This window comes from Lissotriton helveticus, chromosome 12, assembly GCF_964261635.1.
Source record: "Lissotriton helveticus chromosome 12, aLisHel1.1, whole genome shotgun sequence".
NCBI classification, from domain to species: domain Eukaryota; kingdom Metazoa; phylum Chordata; class Amphibia; order Caudata; family Salamandridae; genus Lissotriton; species Lissotriton helveticus.
The window spans coordinates 67,212,209-67,231,138 of NC_136073.1; the positions used below are offsets into that span (position 1 = coordinate 67,212,209).

The 18,930-nt window shown below is 53.3% G+C and overlaps 1 protein-coding gene across 1 annotated transcript in view; it reads right to left on the reverse strand.

Annotated features, from left to right (window-relative positions):
• The window catches only part of LOC144799666 (low density lipoprotein receptor adapter protein 1-B-like), a 111,402-nt gene extending 93,031 nt beyond the window's left edge, over positions 1-18,371 (reverse strand). Inside the window, exon 1 of the mRNA XM_078671132.1 lies at positions 18,260-18,371. The gene's annotated coding sequence lies outside the window, so the exon portion shown is untranslated. The remainder of the gene's footprint in view (positions 1-18,259) is intronic.
• Positions 18,372-18,930: the final 559 nt, after the last annotated feature.

Here is an 18,930-nt window from a genome sequence, read left to right on the forward strand (position 1 = left end):
GTGCAGAGTAGAGTGGCATAGAGTCCATGGGCCTAGAGTTGAGTGGTGCAGACTAGAGTGGCATAGAGTCCATGGGACTAGAGATGAGTGGTGCAGACTAGAGTGGCATAGAGTCCATGGGACTAGAGATGAGTGGTGCAGACTAGAGTGGCATAGAGTCCATGGGCCTAGAGTTGAGTGGTGCAGAGTAGAGTGGCATAGAGTCCATGGGACTAGAGATGAGTGGTGCAGACTAGAGTGGCATAGAGTCCATGGGACTAGAGATGAGTGGTGCAGAGTAGAGTGGCATAGAGTCCATGGGCCTAGAGTTGAGTGGTGCAGAGTAGAGTGGCATAGAGTCCATGGGACTAGAGATGAGTGGTGCAGAGTAGAGTGGCATAGAGTCCATGGGCCTAGAGTTGAGTGGTGCAGAGTAGAGTGGCATAGAGTCCATGGGACTAGAGATGAGTGGTGCAGACTAGAGTGGCATAGAGTCCATGGGACTAGAGATGAGTGGTGCAGAGTAGAATGGCATAGAGTGCAGTGATGTATAGTGCTGGGAAGGGAAAGAAGCAACATGGAAGGAGGGCGGAGGGAGGGGAAAAAGCACAGAGTGAGGGGAAAAAAGCAGCATGGACGGGGATATGGGAGACGGACTGGAGAGGGATTGAAAACACGAGCACTCATATGGAGAGCTTGAACTCAAAGAAAAAAGTAGCTCCAAAAAAGGGAGCAGTTGATGGACAAAGTACATGATAACATTCCAGGTAGGGGTGAGGACATGACGCCCACACGCCGGACAAACTAGAGCGATGCAAATGAGAGACAAGCTGCAGCTAACAGGAGGACTGTGAGGCCACTGTACGTAAACACATAACATAACACTTGCATTTGTAAAGCGCACATCACACAAGGGTTTCAAGGCGCTGAACAGATGTTTATTGTTACCCAACTCAATCGTACTCATTTTATCAACCTCAGAAGGATGAAAGGCTGGGTGGACCCGCCGGGATTTGGACCTGTGACCATGAGGTGGAACACAGGCCCTTGCAGTGGATGCATTAGTCCATTGAGTCACCAGCCCGGCTAACAAAAGTCTTGCAAAGGCAGCGCATGCACGGTCTAGGCCAAACCTAAAGACAGCTCTTAAGGACAAAAAGTTCTTAAACTACAGCTGTAATGATGCTCTGCGACCTGCCTTTCATCTGGCTGCTGGCGCTGATTGCAACCATTATGATGTCATAATTCAACTGTAATAAGGTATGAGTAGCTTCTCACTACCACCACCGATACCAGACCACCAGCTATACCACTGCAAATACTATAACGCCATCAATAATAGCACCACCAATTCCAGACCATCAGCAATACCACCACCTATACCATAACACTACCATCAATACCACCACCAATTCCAGACCATCAGCAATACCACCACCTATACCATAACACTACCATCAATACCACCACCAATTCCAGACCATCAGCAATACCACCACCTATACCATAACACTACCATCAATACCACCACCAATTCCAGACCATCAGCAATACCACCACCTATACCATAACACTACCATCAATACCACCACCAATTCCAGACCATCAGCAATACCACCACCTATACCATAACACTACCATCAATACCACCACCAATTCCAGACCATCAGCAATACCACCACCTATACCATAACACTACCATCAATACCACCACCAATTCCAGACCATCAGCAATACCACCACCTATACCATAACACTTCCATCAATACCACCACCAATTCCAGACCATCAGCAATACCACCACCTATACCATAACACTACCATCAATACCACCACCAATTCCAGACCATCAGCAATACCACCACCTATACCATAACACTTCCATCAATACCACCACCAATTCCAGACCATCAGCAATACCACCACCTATACCATAACACTTCCATCAATACCACCACCAATTCCAGACCATCAGCAATACCACCACCTATACCATAACACTTCCATCAATACCACCACCAATTCCAGACCATCAGCAATACCACCACCTATACCATAACACTACCATCAATACCACCACCAATTCCAGACCATCAGCAATACCACCACCTATACCATAACACTACCATCAATACCACCACCAATTCCAGACCATCAGCAATACCACCACCTATACCATAACACTACCATCAATACCACCACCAATTCCAGACCATCAGCAATACCACCACCTATACCATAACACTACCATCAATACCACCACCAATTCCAGACCATCAGCAATACCACCACCTATACCATAACACTTCCATCAATACCACCACCAATTCCAGACCATCAGCAATACCACCACCTATACCATAACACTACCATCAATACCACCACCAATTCCAGACCATCAGCAATACCACCACCTATACCATAACACTACCATCAATACCACCACCAATTCCAGACCATCAGCAATACCACCACCTATACCATAACACTTCCATCAATACCACCACCAATTCCAGACCATAAGCAATACCACCACCTATACCATAACACTTCCATCAATACCACTACCAATTCCAGACCATCAGCAATACCACCACCTATACCATAACACTTCCATCAATACCACCACCAATTCCAGACCATCAGCAATACCACCACCTATACCATAACACTACCATCAATACCACCACCAATTCCAGACCATCAGCAATACCACCACCTATACCATAACACTACCATCAATACCACCACCAATTCCAGACCATCAGCAATACCACCACCTATACCATAACACTACCATCAATACCACCACCAATTCCAGACCATCAGCAATACCACCACCTATACCATAACACTACCATCAATACCACCACCAATTCCAGACCATCAGCAATACCACCACCTATACCATAACACTACCATCAATACCACCACCAATTCCAGACCATCAGCAATACCACCACCTATACCATAACACTACCATCAATACCACCACCAATTCCAGACCATCAGCAATACCACCACCTATACCATAACACTACCATCAATACCACCACCAATACCAGACCACCAGCAAAACCACCACAAATACTATAACACTACCATCAATAATACCACCACTGATACCAGACCACCAGCAATACCACCACAAATGCCATAACACCATCAATACCATCACCTATACCATAACATCACCATCAATAATACCACCACTGATACCAGACCACCAGCAATACCACCACAAATGCCATAACACCATCAATACCATCACCTATACCATAACACCACCATCAATAATACCACCGCCAATACCAGACCACCAGCAATACCACCACAAATACCATACCACCATCAATAATACCACCACATATACCATAACACTTCCATCAATAATACCAGAACCAATTCCAGACCATCAGCCATTCCACCACAAATACCATAACACCACCATCAATAATACCACCACCTACACCATAAGAGTACCATCAATACCACCACCAATATCAGAACACCAGCAATGCCACCACAAATACTATAACACCACCATCAATAATACCACCACCAATCCCCAGACCACCATCAATACCACCACAAATACCATAACACCACCATCAATAATACCACCAGGGCACAAGTCCTAAAAAAGAAGTGGGGGACACCGTCACCTGAAGTGACGTCATAACAGGAAGTGACGCTCACCCTTTAGATGCGATTGCATCTGAGAAGTCAGCGCGTGAGCATTGTGCAGCGAGCTCCGATCTCGTCCCAGAGAGGCCAAAGAGTGAAGTCCAGCTGTTTGGCAGGGGGGACGGCGTCCACCTGGTAAAATAAGTGGGGGGACGCCGTCCACCCGCGTGGTACCCCGACTCGAGCCCTGATTACCACCACCAATACCAAACCACTTCCATCAATACCACCACCAATACCAGACCACCAGCAATACCACCACAAGTACCATAACACCACCATCAATAATACCACCACTCAGGCGCGGTTCGTCCATTGGGGCGTAGCCCCCCCTGCCCGGAGCCGCCCGCAGCTCCCTCGGCGTTTTTGAGTTAAGACTGTGACAATCATGTCAATGAATCAACATGACGTCAGACCGCTGGGCGGGCGTCATGTTGATTGATTGACATGATTGTACAGGCGGCAACACAAGTGCACATGCGTGGGGACGGAGGGTGATTTTTTACCCGTGCCCACGCATGCGTACTTGTGTTTTGCGGCGTTGCGCATGCCTATTAGGAGCCCTAATGGGCGTGCTGCGGGCGAGAAGGTACCTGTGCCCCTGGCGCCAGGATTGGCCAGGGGCGCTGTGAGCCTGTGACGTGTGGGGAGCAGAGCCCAGAGGTGGCGCGGACCGGGACCGGCAGCAAGGTAAGAGTGTGTGTTTTTCTTTCATTTTAAAGTGTTTGGTCCGAGCGTGCGTGTATGCATGAATGTTTGGTGGAGAGTGTTGTGAATGGAGTGTTTGTGTGTATGGGTGTGTGAATACATTTCTTTGAGTGTTGTGTATGTGGGTCGGGAGGGGGGGGTCGCCGCCGACCTGAGTGGCCTGGGGCCCGCACTCGCAAATCAGTTTGCGCCCCACCACTGTAAAATGTCACCAGCCGCCCCTGCCACCACTGATACCAGCTATACCAGCGCAAATACCCTAACACCACCATCAATAATACCACCGCAAATACCATAACACCATCAATAATACCACCACTTATACCATAACGCCACCATCAATAATACCATCACCAATACCAGACCACAAGCACAAATACCATAACACCACTGTCAATTATACCACCACCTATACCATAACACCACCATCAATAATACCGCCATAAATACCACAAAACACCACCATCAATAATACCACCACCAATACCAGACCACCAGCACAAATACCATAACACCACTATCAATGATACCACCACCTATACCATAACACCACCATAAATAATACCGCCATAAATACCACAAAACACCATCAATAATACCACCACTGATACCAGACCACCAGCTATACCACCGCATATACCATAACACCTTCAATAATACCACCACCTATACCATAACACCACCATCAATAATACCACCACCAATACCATAACACTACCATCAATAATACCACCACCTATACCATAACACCACCATCAATAATACCACCAGCAATACCACAAATGCCATAACAGCATCAATACCAACACCTATACCATAACACCACCATCAATAATAACACCACCTATACCATAACACCACCATCAGTACCACCACCTATACCATAACACCACCAATAATACCACCACCTATACCATAACACCACCATCAATAATACCACCACCAATACCAGACCACCGGCAATACCACCACAAATACCATACCACCATCAATAATACCACCACCTAAACAATAACACCACCATCAATAATACCAAAACCAATTCCAGACCATCAGCCATACCACCACAAATACCATAACACCATCAATAATACCACCACCTATACCATAACACTACCATAAATAATACCACCACAAATACCATAACACCACCATCAATAATACCACCACCTATACCATAACACTACCATCAATACCATCACCAATACCAGACCCCCAGCAATACCACCACAAATACTATAACACCACCATCAATAATACCACCACCAATACCAGACCACCAGCAATACCACCAAAAATACCATAACACCACCGTCAATAATACCCCCAGGGTACAAGTCCTAAAAAAAAGAAGTGGGGGACGCAGTCACCGGAAGTAAAGTCACAACAGGAAGTGACGCTCACCCCTTAGATGCGATTGCATCTGAGAAGTCAGCGCGTGAGCAGTGTACAGTGAGCTCCGATCTCGTCCCAGAGAGGCCAAAGAGTGAAGTCCAGCTGTTTGGCAGGGGGACGGCGTCCACCCGGTAAAATAAGTGGGGGGGAGGGGAAACCGTCCATCCGTGTGGTACCCCGACTCGAGCACAGAATACCACCACCAATACCATAACACTTCCATCAATACCACCACCAATACCAGACCACCAGCTATACCACCGCAAATACCCTAACACCACCATCAATAATACCACCGCAAATACCATAACACCATCAATAATACCACCACCAATACCATAACACTTCCATCAATACCCCCGCCAATACCAGACCACCAGCAATACCATAACACCACTATCAATGATACCACCACCTATACCATAACACTACCATCAATAATACCACCACAAATAGCATAACACCACCATCAATAATACCACCACCTATACCATAACACTACCACCAATACCAGAACACCAGCAATACCACCACAGATACTATAACACCACCATCAATAATACCACCACCAATCCCCAGACCACCAGCAATACCACCAGAAATACCATAACACCACCATCAATAATACCACCAGGGCACAAGTCCTAAAAAAAGTAGTGGGGGACGCTGTCACCTGAAGTGAAGTCATAACAGGAAGTGACGCTCACCCCTTAGATGCGATTGCATCTGAGAAGTCAGCCCGTGAGCATTGTGCAGTGAGATCCGATCTCGTCCCAGAGATGCCAAAGAGTGAAGTCCAGCTGTTTGGCAGGGGGGACGGCGTCCCCCTGGTAAAATAAGTGGGGGGACGCCGTCCACCCGCGTGATACCCCGACTCGAGCCCTGAATACCACCACCAATACCATAACACTTCCATCAATACTACCACCAATACCAGACCACCAGCAATACCACCACAAGTACCATAACACCACCATCAATAATACCACCACTGATACCAGATCACCAGCTATACCACCGCAAATACCCTAACACCACCATCAATAATATCACCGCAAATACCATAACACCATCAATAATATCACCACCAATACCATAACACTTCCATCAATACCACCACCAATACCAGACCACCACAAATACCATAACACCACTATCAATGATACCACCACCTATACCATAACACCACCATCAATAATACTGCCATAAATACCACAAAACACCATCAATAATCCCACCACTGATACCAGACCACCAGCTATACCACCGCAAATACCATAACACCATCAATAATACCACCACCTATACCATAACACCACCATCAATAATACCACCAATACCATAACACCACCATCAATAATACCACCACTGATACCAGACCACCACCACAAATACCATAACACCACCATCAATAATACCACCACCAATACCATAACAGTACCATCAATATCATCAGCAATACCACCACAAATACCATAACACCACCATCAATAATACCACCACCAATACCAGACCACCATCTATACCACAGCAAACACCATAACACCACCATCAATAATACCACCACCAATACCAGACCACCACCATCAATAATACCACCATAAATAGCACAACACAACCATCAATAATATCACCGCCAATACAATAAAACCACCATCAATAAATAATACCACCACTAATACCAGATCAAAATACCACCACAAATCCCATAACACCACCATCAATAATACCTCCTCCAAAACTAGACCATCATAAATACCACCACCTATACCATAATACCACCACCAATGTCATAACACCATCAATACCATCACGGATACCAAACCACCAGCAATACCACTGCAAATACCATAACACCCCCATCAATAATACCACCACCAATACCTCCATCACCACCATCTCATCCACTACAGACATTGGCAAAGCCAATAGGTATGGCTTTAACTCACTCTTCTGTGGAAACATTTCTGCAAGGGTTTGTTTGTATGCGTCGTCAGATCAAACCCAGGTGTACTGCCTGTACCAATGCTTGTTAATGTCATCATGTATTATTCACTGGAGATATTGGTCGTCAGGTAATGCTATGACTGACTTTTCCCCACCCAACCAGACTTCCGTTCCAGAGTGGGGCTCCAGAGGACTCCATGTCGCCATGAGTTAGTGCTTGTCGGGTTATACCGATGGGGCCAACTGACCTAACCAAAGAAACGAGGACTACAAGTCCCAGAATGCCCAGATTTGTTCATTTTAAGAAACGTGGCAAGAAACAAGGAGTCCAGATGCCATGCAGTCATCGGTGCCCTGCGGTCGGAGGCACAATCTTGAGAGCTGTAGTAATCCACTACCAGGTGCCGAGTGTAACCGAGGAGCCCAAATCTACGGGGTGGAAGGTGTGAGTGCCAGCTACTCTGTGTCACGCATTGCACAATAGGGAGGGGGAGTAACTATTTTTCCCACCCCAAAAATCCCAGCATGCTGTTACCTTAGTAGACGATCGGGTTAGGCACGTGATAGTTTAACAACTATGCTGCCTCGGAGGGGTTAGGCGCGCGCACCCCTTCAAGCGCTACGAAGCCGCCCACCTGTGGCAGCAAGCGCTATGAATAATGGATGTCTGAAAATTATACCCGCAGAGCGCTTGACTAATGCCATAAAAGTCCATCCACCCTACTCCGGTGACGTCACTAGGAGTCCGAGCTTTGCTCGGGACCTCCGCCAGGTTTGTAGTTTGCATTAGAGTTTATTTCTGTGTGTGTCACTCAAGTGGCCTCATGTACAGTCAACTTCCTCCTGCGGCTCACGAGTCCGAGAGTGAGGTCATCGTCTGGGGATCGGGGCGGCAGGATGAGGACGTGGGAAAGGGTCGATGCCACGGTGCCAAGAAAAGAATGGGGGTGAGGGGGTTGTAGAAAAAGATGGCGGTTCGCATGGAGCACCGCCGAACCAGGGCAGCATGGAGCACCGCCGAACCAGGGCAGCATGGAGCACATGCGAACCAGGGCAGCATGGAGCACCGGCGAACCAGGGCAGCACGGAGCACCGCCAGACCACCAGGGCAGCATGGACCACCTCCGAACCAGGGCAGCATGGAGCACCGCCGGACCACCAGGGCAGCATGGAGCACATGCGAACCAGGGCAGCATGGAGCACCGCCGGACCACCAGGGCAGCATGGAGCACCGCCGGACCAGGGCAGCATGGAGCACCGGCGAACCAGGGCAGCATGGAGCACCGCCGGACCACCAGGGCAGCATGGAGCACCGCCGGACCAGGGCAGCATGGAGCACATGCGAACCAGGGCAGCATGGAGCACCGGCGAACCAGGGCAGCACGGAGCACCGCCAGACCACTAGGGCAGCATGGACCACCTCCGAACCAGGGCAGCATGGAGCACCGCCGGACCACCAGGGCAGCATGGAGCACATGCGAACCAGGGCAGCATGGAGCACCGCCGGACCACCAGGGCAGCATGGAGCACCGCCGGACCACCAGGGCAGCATGGAGCACCGGCGAACCAGGGCAGCATGGAGCACCGCCGGACCACCAGGGCAGCATGGAGCAACGCCGGACCAGGGCAGCATGGAGCACCGCCCAACCAGGACAGCATGGAGCACCGCCGAACCAGGGCAGCATGGAGCACCACCCAACCAGGACAGCATGGAGCACCGCCGAACCAGGGCAGCATGGAGCACCGGCGAACCAGGGCAGCATGGAGCACCGCCGGACCACCAGGGCAGCATGGAGCACAGCCAGACCAGGGCAGCATGGAGCACAGCCGGACCACCAGGGCAGCATGGAGCACCGGCGAACCAGGGCAGCATGGAGCACCGCCAGACCAGGGCAGCATGGAGCACAGCCAGACCAGGGCAGCATGGAGCACAGCCGGACCACCAGGGCAGCATGGAGCACCGCCGAACCAGGGCAGCATGGAGCACCGGCGAACCAGGGCAGCATGGAGCACCGCCGAACCAGGGCAGCATGGAGCACCGGCGAACCAGGGCAGCATGGAGCACCGCCGGACCACCAGGGCAGCATGGAGCACCGGCGAACCAGGGCAGCACGGAGCACCGCCGGACCACCAGGGCAGCATGGAGCACATGCGAACCAGGGCAGCATGGAGCAGCGCCGGACCACCAGGGCAGCATGGAGCACAGTCGAACCAGGGCAGCATGGAGCACCGCCGAACCGGGGCAGCATGGAGCACCGGCGAACCAGGGCAGCACAGAGCACCGCCGGACCACCAGGGCAGCATGGAGCACATGCGAACCAGGGCAGCATGGAGCAGCGCCGGACCACCAGGGCAGCATGGAGCACCGGACCACCAGGGAGCATGGAGCACCGCCGGACCACCAGGGCAGCATGGATCACCGGCGAACCAGGGCAGCATGGAGCACCGCCGGACCACCAGGGCAGCATGGAGCACCGCCGAACCAGGGCAGCATGGTGCACCGCCGGACCACCAGGGCAGCATGGAGCACAGCCGAACCAGGACAGCATGGAGCACCGCCAGACCAGGGCAGCATGGAGCACCGCCCAACCAGGACAGCATGGAGCACCGCTGAACCAGGGCAGCATGGAGCACCGCCGAACCAGGGCAGCATGGAGCACCATGTCCGCCGCTCCCTTACCTCAGCCGCCGCTCCTCCAGCCTGTCCGCTGCTCGCACCGCCCCTGGCCTGTCCGCTGCTCCTCACGTCACCGCTCGTCCCCCGCGCCATGTCCGCCGCTCCTCGTCACGCTCCTGGACGCCGCGCCTCCCCGCGCTCCTGACGTGAGCACGCGCGTCACGGCTGGCGCTACTTCTGAGGGACTACTTTTTTTTTTACTGTAAATTTTTTAAATCACGTTTTTTTTTTTTTATTTATATAGCCTATAACCATCTACACACCCTGACGATTCCAACGGTGTATCGGGTGTGTGGATTGGCGCTGTGGTTCCCGAGTTTACCCGCCTCAAAGGCTGAAAGTTCTTCCTTTATTATAGCAGTATGTCCCTCTCCCAGTGTCTCCCTGTCTCAGTGTCAGTATGTCCCTCTCCCAGTGTCTTCCTGTCTCAGTGTCAGTAAGTCCCTCTCCCAGCGTCTCCCTGTCTGTGTCAGTATGTCCCTCTCCCAGCGTCTCCCTGTCTGTGTCAGTATGTCCATCTACCAGTGTCTCCCTGTCTGTCAGTATGTCCCTCTCCCAGGGTGTCCCTGTCTCAGTGTCAGTACGTCCTTCTCCCAGTGTCTCCCTGCCTCAGTGTCAGTATGTCCCTCTCCCAGCGTCTCCCTGTCTGTGTCAGTATGTCCCTCTCCCAGCGTCTCCCTGTCTGTGTCAGTATGTCCCTCTCCCAGCGTCTCCCTGTCTGTGTCAGTATGTCCCTCTCCCAGTGTCACCCTGTCTGTCAGTATGTCCCTCTCCCAGGGTGTCCCTGTCTCAGTGTCAGTACGTCCTTCTCCCAGTGTCTCCCTGCCTCAGTGTCAGTACGTCCTTCTCCCAGGGTCTCCCTGCCTCAGTGTCAGTATGTCCCTCTCCCAGCGTCTCCCTGTCTGTGTCAGTACGTCCCTCTCCCAGCGTCTCCATGTCTGTGTCAGTATGTCCCTCTCCCAGGGTGTCCCTGTCTCAGTGTCAGTACGTCCTTCTCCCAGTGTCTCCCTGCCTCAGTGTCAGTATGTCCCTTTCCCAGTGTCTCCCTGTCGGTCAGTATGTCCCTCTCCCAGTGTCTTCCTGTCTCAGTGTCAGTACGTCCCTCTCCCAGCGTCTCCCTGTCTGTGTCAGTATGTCCCTCTCCCAGCGTCTCCCTGTCTGTGTCAGTATGTCCATCTACCAGTGTCTCCATGTCTGTCAGTATGTCCCTCTCCCAGGGTGTCCCCGTCTCAGTGTCAGTACGTCCCTCTCCCAGCGTCTCCCTGCCTCAGTGTCAGTATGTCCCTCTCCCAGCGTCTCCCTGTCTGTGTCAGTACGTCCCTCTCCCAGCGTCTCCATGTCTGTGTCAGTATGTCCCTCTCCCAGGGTGTCCCTGTCTCAGTGTCAGTACGTCCTTCTCCCAGTGTCTCCCTGCCTCAGTGTCAGTATGTCCCTTTCCCAGTGTCTCCCTGTCGGTCAGTATGTCCCTCTCCCAGTGTCTTCCTGTCTCAGTGTCAGTACGTCCCTCTCCCAGCGTCTCCCTCTCTGTGTCAGTATGTCCCTCTCCCAGCGTCTCCCTGTCTGTGTCAGTATGTCCATTTACCAGTGTCTCCATGTCTGTCAGTATGTCCCTCTCCCAGGGTGTCCCCGTCTCAGTACGTCCCTCTCCCAGCGTCTCCCTGCCTCAGTGTCAGTATGTCCCTCTCCCAGGGTGTCCCCGTCTCAGTGTCAGTACGTCCCTCTCCCAGCGTCTCCCTGCCTCAGTGTCAGTATGTCCCTCTCCCAGCGTCTCCCTGTCTGTGTCAGTATGTCCATCTACCAGTGTCTCCATGTCTGTCAGTATGTCCCTCTCCCAGGGTGTCCCCGTCTCAGTGTCAGTACGTCCCTCTCCCAGCGTCTCCCTGCCTCAGTGTCAGTATGTCCCTCTCCCAGGGTGTCCCCGTCTCAGTGTCAGTACGTCCCTCTCCCAGCGTCTCCCTGTCTCAGTGTCAGTACGTCCCTCTCCCAGCGTCTCCCTGCCTCAGTGTCAGTATGTCCCTCTCCCAGCGTCTCCCTGTCTGTGTCAGTATGTCCATCTACCAGTGTCTCCATGTCTGTCAGTATGTCCCTCTCCCAGGGTGTCCCCGTCTCAGTGTCAGTACGTCCCTCTCCCAGCGTCTCCCTGCCTCAGTGTCAGTACGTCCTTCTCCCAGTGTCTCCCTGTCTCAGTGTCAGTATGTCCCTCTCCCAGTGTCTCCCTGTCTCAGTGTGTCCCTCTCCCAGTGCCAGTGTCTCCCTGTCCCAGTGTGTCATCAGTATGTCCCTCTCCCAGCGTCTCCCTGTCTGTGTCAGTATGTCCATCTACCAGTGTCTCCCTGTCTGTCAGTATGTCCCTCTCCCAGGGTGTCCCTGTCTCAGTGTCAGTACGTCCTTCTCCCAGTGTCTCCCTGCCTCAGTGTCAGTATGTCCCTTTCCCAGTGTCTCCCTGTCGGTCAGTATGTCCCTCTCCCAGTGTCTTCCTGTCTCAGTGTCAGTACGTCCCTCTCCCAGCGTCTCCCTGTCTGTGTCAGTATGTCCCTCTCCCAGCGTCTCCCTTTCTGTGTCAGTATGTCCATCTACCAGTGTCTCCATGTCTGTCAGTATGTCCCTCTCCCAGGGTGTCCCCGTCTCAGTGTCAGTACGTCCTTCTCCCAGTGTCTCCCTGCCTCAGTGTCAGTACGTCCCTCTCCCAGCGTCTCCCTGTCTGTGTCAGTATGTCCCTCTCCCAGCGTCTCCCTGTCTGTGTCAGTATGTCCCTCTCCCAGCGTCTCCCTGTCTGTGTCAGTATGTCCCTCTCCCAGTGTCACCCTGTCTGTCAGTATGTCCCTCTCCCAGGGTGTCCCTGTCTCAGTGTCAGTACGTCCTTCTCCCAGTGTCTCCCTGCCTCAGTGTCAGTATGTCCCTTTCCCAGTGTCTCCCTGTCGGTCAGTATGTCCCTCTCCCAGTGTCTTCCTGTCTCAGTGTCAGTACGTCCCTCTCCCAGCGTCTCCCTGTCTGTGTCAGTATGTCCCTCTCCCAGCGTCTCCCTGTCTGTGTCAGTATGTCCATCTACCAGTGTCTCCATGTCTGTCAGTATGTCCCTCTCCCAGGGTGTCCCTGTCTCAGTGTCAGTACGTCCTTCTCCCAGTGTCTCCCTGCCTCAGTGTCAGTACGTCCTTCTCCCAGGGTCTCCCTGCCTCAGTGTCAGTATGTCCCTCTCCCAGCGTCTCCCTGTCTGTGTCAGTACGTCCCTCTCCCAGCGTCTCCATGTCTGTGTCAGTATGTCCCTCTCCCAGGGTGTCCCTGTCTCAGTGTCAGTACGTCCTTCTCCCAGTGTCTCCCTGCCTCAGTGTCAGTATGTCCCTTTCCCAGTGTCTCCCTGTCGGTCAGTACGTCCCTCTCCCAGCGTCTCCCTGTCTGTGTCAGTATGTCCCTCTCCCAGCATCTCCCTGTCTGTGTCAGTATGTCCATCTACCAGTGTCTCCATGTCTGTCAGTATGTCCCTCTCCCAGGGTGTCCCCGTCTCAGTGTCAGTACGTCCCTCTCCCAGCGTCTCCCTGCCTCAGTGTCAGTATGTCCCTCTCCCAGCGTCTCCCTGTCTGTGTCAGTACGTCCCTCTCCCAGCGTCTCCATGTCTGTGTCAGTATGTCCCTCTCCCAGGGTGTCCCTGTCTCAGTGTCAGTACGTCCTTCTCCCAGTGTCTCCCTGCCTCAGTGTCAGTATGTCCCTTTCCCAGTGTCTCCCTGTCGGTCAGTATGTCCCTCTCCCAGTGTCTTCCTGTCTCAGTGTCAGTACGTCCCTCTCCCAGCGTCTTCCTGTCTGTGTCAGTATGTCCCTCTCCCAGGGTGTCCCCGTCTCAGTGTCAGTACGTCCCTCTCCCAGCGTCTCCCTGCCTCAGTGTCAGTATGTCCCTCTCCCAGGGTGTCCCCGTCTCAGTGTCAGTACGTCCCTCTCCCAGCGTCTCCCTGCCTCAGTGTCAGTATGTCCCTCTCCCAGCGTCTCCCTGTCTGTGTCAGTATGTCCATCTACCAGTGTCTCCATGTCTGTCAGTATGTCCCTCTCCCAGGGTGTCCCCATCTCAGTGTCAGTACGTCCCTCTCCCAGCGTCTCCCTGCCTCAGTGTCAGTATGTCCCTCTCCCAGGGTGTCCCCGTCTCAGTGTCAGTACGTCCCTCTCCCAGCGTCTCCCTGTCTCAGTGTCAGTACGTCCCTCTCCCAGCGTCTCCCTGCCTCAGTGTCAGTATGTCCCTCTCCCAGCGTCTCCCTGTCTGTGTCAGTATGTCCATCTACCAGTGTCTCCATGTCTGTCAGTATGTCCCTCTCCCAGGGTGTCCCTGTCTCAGTGTCAGTACGTCCCTCTCCCAGCGTCTCCCTGCCTCAGTGTCAGTACGTCCTTCTCCCAGTGTCTCCCTGTCTCAGTGTCAGTATGTCCCTCTCCCAGTGTCTCCCTGTCTCAGTGTGTCCCTCTCCCAGTGCCAGTGTCTCCCTGTCCCAGTGTGTCATCAGTATGTCCCTCTCCCAGCGTCTCCCTGTCTGTGTCAGTATGTCCATCTACCAGTGTCTCCCTGTCTGTCAGTATGTCCCTCTCCCAGGGTGTCCCTGTCTCAGTGTCAGTACGTCCTTCTCCCAGTGTCTCCCTGCCTCAGTGTCAGTATGTCCCTTTCCCAGTGTCTCCCTGTCGGTCAGTATGTCCCTCTCCCAGTGTCTTCCTGTCTCAGTGTCAGTACGTCCCTCTCCCAGCGTCTCCCTGTCTGTGTCAGTATGTCCCTCTCCCAGCGTCTCCCTGTCTGTGTCAGTATGTCCATCTACCAGTGTCTCCATGTCTGTCAGTATGTCCCTCTCCCAGGGTGTCCCCGTCTCAGTGTCAGTACGTCCTTCTCCCAGTGTCTCCCTGTCTCAGTGTCAGTACGTCCCTCTCCCAGCGTCTCCCTGTCTGTGTCAGTATGTCCCTCTCCCAGCGTCTCCCTGTCTGTGTCAGTATGTCCCTCTCCCAGCGTCTCCCTGTCTGTGTCAGTATGTCCCTCTCCCAGTGTCACCCTGTCTGTCAGTATGTCCCTCTCCCAGGGTGTCCCTGTCTCAGTGTCAGTACGTCCTTCTCCCAGTGTCTCCCTGCCTCAGTGTCAGTATGTCCCTTTCCCAGTGTCTCCCTGTCGGTCAGTATGTCCCTCTCCCAGTGTCTTCCTGTCTCAGTGTCAGTACGTCCCTCTCCCAGCGTCTCCCTGTCTGTGTCAGTATGTCCCTCTCCCAGCGTCTCCCTGTCTGTGTCAGTATGTCCATCTACCAGTGTCTCCATGTCTGTCAGTATGTCCCTCTCCCAGGGTGTCCCTGTCTCAGTGTCAGTACGTCCTTCTCCCAGTGTCTCCCTGCCTCAGTGTCAGTACGTCCTTCTCCCAGGGTCTCCCTGCCTCAGTGTCAGTATGTCCCTCTCCCAGCGTCTCCCTGTCTGTGTCAGTACGTCCCTCTCCCAGCGTCTCCATGTCTGTGTCAGTATGTCCCTCTCCCAGGGTGTCCCTGTCTCAGTGTCAGTACGTCCTTCTCCCAGTGTCTCCCTGCCTCAGTGTCAGTATGTCCCTTTCCCAGTGTCTCCCTGTCGGTCAGTACGTCCCTCTCCCAGCGTCTCCCTGTCTGTGTCAGTATGTCCCTCTCCCAGCGTCTCCCTGTCTGTGTCAGTATGTCCATCTACCAGTGTCTCCATGTCTGTCAGTATGTCCCTCTCCCAGGGTGTCCCCGTCTCAGTGTCAGTACGTCCCTCTCCCAGCGTCTCCCTGCCTCAGTGTCAGTATGTCCCTCTCCCAGCGTCTCCCTGTCTGTGTCAGTACGTCCCTCTCCCAGCGTCTCCATGTCTGTGTCAGTATGTCCCTCTCCCAGGGTGTCCCCGTCTCAGTGTCAGTACGTCCCTCTCCCAGCGTCTCCCTGCCTCAGTGTCAGTATGTCCCTCTCCCAGCTTCTCCCTGTCTGTGTCAGTACGTCCCTCTCCCAGCGTCTCCATGTCTGTGTCAGTATGTCCCTCTCCCAGGGTGTCCCTGTCTCAGTGTCAGTACGTCCTTCTCCCAGTGTCTCCCTGCCTCAGTGTCAGTATGTCCCTTTCCCAGTGTCTCCCTGTCGGTCAGTATGTCCCTCTCCCAGTGTCTTCCTGTCTCAGTGTCAGTACGTCCCTCTCCCAGCGTCTCCCTGTCTGTGTCAGTATGTCCCTCTCCCAGCGTCTCCCTGTCTGTGTCAGTATGTCCATTTACCAGTGTCTCCATGTCTGTCAGTATGTCCCTCTCCCAGGGTGTCCCCGTCTCAGTGTCAGTACGTCCCTCTCCCAGCGTCTCCCTGCCTCAGTGTCAGTATGTCCCTCTCCCAGGGTGTCCCCGTCTCAGTGTCAGTACGTCCCTCTCCCAGCGTCTCCCTGCCTCAGTGTCAGTATGTCCCTCTCCCAGCGTCTCCCTGTCTGTGTCAGTATGTCCATCTACCAGTGTCTCCATGTCTGTCAGTATGTCCCTCTCCCAGGGTGTCCCCGTCTCAGTGTCAGTACGTCCCTCTCCCAGCGTCTCCCTGCCTCAGTGTCAGTATGTCCCTCTCCCAGGGTGTCCCCGTCTCAGTGTCAGTACGTCCCTCTCCCAGCGTCTCCCTGTCTCAGTGTCAGTACGTCCCTCTCCCAGCGTCTCCCTGCCTCAGTGTCAGTATGTCCCTCTCCCAGCGTCTCCCTGTCTGTGTCAGTATGTCCATCTACCAGTGTCTCCATGTCCGTCAGTATGTCCCTCTCCCAGGGTGTCCCCGTCTCAGTGTCAGTACGTCCCTCTCCCAGCGTCTCCCTGCCTCAGTGTCAGTACGTCCTTCTCCCAGTATCTCCCTGTCTCAGTGTCAGTATGTCCCTCTCCCAGTGTCTCCCTGTCTCAGTGTGTCCCTCTCCCAGTGCCAGTGTCTCCCTGTCCCAGTGTGTCATCAGTATGTCCCCCCTCCCAGTGTCTCCCTGTCTGTCAGTATGTCCATCTCCCAGTGCCCCCCCCCCCCCACCCTCTCTGTGCCAGTACTACGACACCCAGAGCTCTGTGTGCATCATGGGACGTCATTGACAACATGGCTGCCCCCAATGGTACACTGTGGTCTACGGGGAGAAAGAGAAGTGAATTATGGCACTGCCCATGGATGATGGGCGGTGAGGAGAAGGTGACGGCCCCAGGGGGCATGAAGCGGCGAGTGACACAGAGTTAGGAGAAATATGGTCCCAGGTCTGCCAAGTGACCCGCATCCTGCCGGAAGCCTTCCGTCAGTCCTGACCAGAGTCAATGCCGGGGTCTCTGAGCCCACATGAAAAGCGCGGTGAGACCCAGAAGGCCACGTGCCGATGCCCCAACGTGAGAGCTGGTTGCACATGCCCCGCCCACCCGCCACGCGCAATTATAAGGATAGTTTATAGTGCAGTCGATTAAAAGAAACAAAGATGACAAGTATGTGAGTGTGCTTCACTCCATGTTCACGCAACGGTACAAGTTCGCCGAAATATCATTGGTGCACGTCACCTCTGAACCTCCAGCAAGCGTGACACCAGAATACTCTCCACACAAACCAGACTAAGTAGCAGACATCTATCAACCATTCACGAGAATCGAAGGCGCTACTTACCCGAGCTCTGAGAAAGCGCCTTGAGGGATGGTTAGGGGTAGGAGCGCATTATAAATATACTAAAATACAATACACGGGGCCACGTGGCAGCTGTAAGAGGCACCCATTAAGGCTCTGGGTAGAACTGGAAAATTACTAGAAAAGAAGGAAGCAGATAGGGTACCACAGAATGTTGGGGAAGAGAGTACATTAACCCCAGGGCAGCATGGAGGGGGGTGGGGGGAACAAACATGGCGGCGCCCTGGAGTCATCCAAGCCAATGAAACGTGGACAAGTGCCTTACCGTCTCCTTTAATTCCAGCGGTGCGCTCCGCCTTTCAGCATCTGGGGCGCCCTCTGCTCCACAACGGTGCTTCTGCCGGCTGTGCTCTTCTGCTGACCCTCCCTTCCTCATCCCCCGGCCCCTCCCCTCGGATATTTTAAAAGTAAAGAAGCAGAGACCCCTCCCCGCCGGCGGGGCTGCCAGCCTCCAGCCCTCCCTCCTGGGAGCCGGGAGTTTACTGTAACCATGCCAGCAGCCTGGCGGCGCTAGCAACGGAGGGCTCCGCCGGCCCTGGGGTGAGAGCGCTCCAGCACACAGCACAGGACAAACCGGGGGCTGTGAAGAGGCACCCGGGGGAGGCCAGGCCGAGAGGGCAGCGTGTGATAAACAAACACGTGCAAGGCAAGGGGCGGGCCGACATGTGCTCTCATTATAGGAAATTCTATGGAAGTGCCTTCCCAGTGTGTTCTTGTGGTTTGAGTGTCTGCCATGTATTGCAGTATTATACTTCTACTTGTATTTTGTACTCCTTTGTAACATGCACACGTCACTTTTCCTCGTGTATCTTTTGCTACCTCTTGTATTTTGTTTGCTTCTGATACATGCACAATTGCCACCATTGCCTACGTAACGTTTGTTCTTGTGTTTTGAGTATCTGCCATTTATTGCAGTACTATTATACCTCTACTGTA